Source organism: Rhincodon typus, chromosome 4 (assembly GCF_021869965.1).
Source record: "Rhincodon typus isolate 14 chromosome 4, sRhiTyp1.1, whole genome shotgun sequence".
NCBI classification, from domain to species: domain Eukaryota; kingdom Metazoa; phylum Chordata; class Chondrichthyes; order Orectolobiformes; family Rhincodontidae; genus Rhincodon; species Rhincodon typus.
In genome coordinates this window covers 894,512-897,948 of record NC_063335.1, presented here as the reverse complement: position 1 = coordinate 897,948, position 3,437 = coordinate 894,512, and the positions used below count along the sequence as shown (strand labels likewise).

At 40.9% G+C, this 3,437-nt stretch overlaps 1 long non-coding RNA gene across 1 annotated transcript in view; it reads left to right on the top strand.

The window, feature by feature from the left end:
* The first annotated feature begins 353 nt into the window (after positions 1-353).
* Positions 354-3,437, top strand: part of LOC109923574 — a 14,394-nt gene continuing 11,310 nt past the window's right edge. Inside the window, exon 1 of the long non-coding RNA XR_007261984.1 lies at positions 354-537. This is a non-coding gene — a long non-coding RNA (uncharacterized LOC109923574). The remainder of the gene's footprint in view (positions 538-3,437) is intronic.

Here is a 3,437-nt window from a genome sequence, read left to right as displayed (position 1 = left end):
TTCTGTGTCCTGGGGTGGGATAGGGAAAGAAACAAAGTAAGGGTTCCTTTTCTGATTGAAGTAACGTAATTTCTGAACACAGTTGAAGTTGAAATGAGGGTAAGATTGAAGTTGACTGAAGTGCCTGAATCTGCTGGGATCATAATTGAAGAATGGCCCCTTCAGCAAGGGTCCAGAAGATGCTTGTAGAAACACCTTCCTAAATTATTGCATGCAGGAGGGGAGGTGAGAAAATTTCTGCAAGTTCAGTGGACAATGGATTTTCTCAGTTGTGTCCTGTAAAAAAACAGGGAGTGTTATTCTTTCTTCTTGTGTATTATGTGCCTTTATTCTTTGTTTTACTTGCAGAGGGCAACAAGTATGAAGTTTCAAGGCACCGAACTCTACATGGAAAACTAGCTCCACACTATGCAGCTGTAGAGCAGGATGGCACAGGCCTGATGATAGCTTCTGGCAAACCTTTCAAGTTTGTCCAGATTGATGGAAAATCTGTAGAGGAGCAGAAAGTGGAGAAAATGGATACCAACCAGAGAAAAGGTTAGATTTCATGCCAGTGGGACCTCATATTCTTCACCTTCAGAATATAATATTTGAAAAATCCAAACTGAAGAACATATACAGCAGTTTAGTCAGTATCTATGAAGTAGTGAGGTAAATTGTTAATGAGGCTTTTTCTTTCACTTTACTGTACTTTTTTTTTGTTTTCTATATTTCTGATTTCCTGCATACAATTGCAGATATTCCAACACAGAAACAGACCATAACATCACACTGGTCTGTAAACTCATTTATGTTCTTGCGTGAACCTAGAGTCATAGAACTGTACAGCATGGAAGCAGACCCTTCAATCCAACTCGCCCATGCCAACCAGATATCCTAAATTAATCTAGTCCCATTTGCCAGAATTTGGCCCATATCTCTCAACCCTTTCTATTCATGTACCCATCCAGATGCCTTTTAAATGTTGTAATTGTATCAGCCTCCACCACTTCTTCTGGCAACTCATTGCATACATTCACCACCCTCTATGTGAAAAGGTTGCTTCTTACATCCCTTTTGAATCTTTCTACTCTCACCTTAAACTGATGTCCCCTAGTTTTGGACTCACCCATCCTGGGGAAAAGATCTTGTCTATTTACCTATCCCTAACCCTCATGATTTTATAAACCTCTATAACATCATCCCTCAGCCTCTGACACTCAAGGGAAAATAGGCCCAGCCTATTCAACCTCTCCCTATAGATCAAATCCTCCAACCCTGACAAAATCCTTGTAAATCTTTTCTGAACGCTTTTGAGTCTCACAACATCCTTCCTATAACAGGGAGACCAGAATTGCGCACAGTATTCTAAAAGTGGCGTAACCAATGCCCTGTACAGCTGCAACATGACCTCCCAAATCGTATACTCAATGCACTGATCAATAAAGGCAAACATCCCAAATGCTGCCTTCACTATCCTATCTACCTCGGACTCCACTTTCAAGGACCTATGAACCTGTACTCCCAAGGTCTCTTTGTTCAGCAACACTCCCCAGGACCTTACCAATAAGTGTATAAGTCCTGCCCTGATTTGCCTTTCCAACATGCAGCACCTCACATTTATCTAAATGAAACTCCATCTGCCATTCCTAGCCCCATCGGCCCATCTGATGAACAATGATACGTTACAGGAAGAATTATATTACTACAGGAGCACGTAGCTTAAGGAGAAAGACTGCTGTCACCCATTGCAGCTTGTTCCTCAAGGAATGCAGTCTAACCTGAACTTCACATTCTTCCAATGTGAGCTAAGACAATGAGCTAGTGCTCTGAAGTGTGAAATTCCAATCCGATGTTTTATGCCTAGGGCATATTCGTCTTTGGTATTTCATAGAAATATGATTCCTCCTATCAAAATTACTTTTTACGTCCTCGCCTTCAGATTCATGAGAAACAAAAGGATGCATCACAATTTATCATTGTGAATGTGTCTTTGCAAGAAAATTAATTTCATGGAACAAAAATTCATCATGAGATTTTACTACAAAAATATTTCCTCAATTCAGCCTCAGTAAACGTTCCTCATGGATCTACTCATTGAAACAGTCCAAATCATGCAATATCTGTGTGGAAGTACTCTCTGGAATTTGTTGAAGGTTGTTTTATTTGCATTGGCATTGTTTAGAGCGATTAAAAGCCTAATGCAGTCTGAGCTTCCTTATAAACTTTAAAACACTATAAAGTTTAAATCTGGGGTAAATGATTTGAAAACTAGGGTCCACAAATGTAAGATAGCCACCACCAAATTTAATGAGCAATTCAGGAGAAACAAGTGCAAAAATGAAGTTGCTGGAAAAGCTCAGCAGGTTTGATAGCATCTGTGAAGGCAAAAACAGAGTTAACGTTTCAGGTCCGGTGACACTTCCTCAGAACTGAGTTAATGTTAACTCTGTTTTTGCCTTCACAGATGCTGCCAGACCTGCTGAGCTTTTCCAGCAACTTTGTTTTTATTCCTGATTCACAGCATCCGCAGTTCTTTTGGTTTTTATTCCGGAGAAACAAGTGTTTAGAATGCCAAATTTTCTACAATGGGAGTGGTTAAGGTGAAACATTATGGATATATTTAAAGGGAAAACTGGATAAATACAAGGGAGAAAGAAAAGATGGATATGCTGATAGAATTAGAAGAAAAGAACAGAAAGAGAAGGCTGCCTGTGTGTGGAACAATAGGAAGATGGGTGAGATATTAAGCAAGTATTTTGCATCTGTGTTTACTGTGGAGAAGGATATGGAAGATAGGGAATGTGGTGCTGGATGTCTTAAAATGCGCAAAGTTGGATAAATCCGCACCTGATCAGGTGTACCCGAGAACTCTGTAGGAAGCTACGGAAGTGATTGCTGAGCCCCTTGCTGCGATATTCATGTCATCGATAGCCACAGGCGAGGTGCCAGAAGACTGGAAGTTGGATAATGTGGTGCCACTATTTAAGAAAGGTGGTAAGGAAAAGCCAGGGAACTATAGATTGGTGGGCCTGACATCAGTGGTGGGAAAGCTGTTGGAAGGAATCCTGAGGGACAGAACTTGCACATATTTGGAAAGGCAAGGACTAATTAGGAATCGTCAACACGGTTTTGTGCGTGGGAAATAGTGTCTCACTAACTTGAGTTTTTTTGAAGTGACAAAGAGGATTGATGAGGGCAGAGCAGTGGACATGATCTATATGGACTTCAGTAAGGCATTTGAGAAGGTTCCTCATTGTAGACTGGTTAGCAGGGCTAGATTACATGTAACATAGGGAGAATCAGCCATTTGGATACAGAACTGACTCAAAAGCAGAAGAGAGGGTTGTGATAGAAGGTTGCTTTTCAGACTGGAGGCCTGTGACCAGCGGTGTGCCACAGGGATTCATGCTGGGTCCACTGCTTTCATAGAACGTAGAACATAGAACATAGAACAT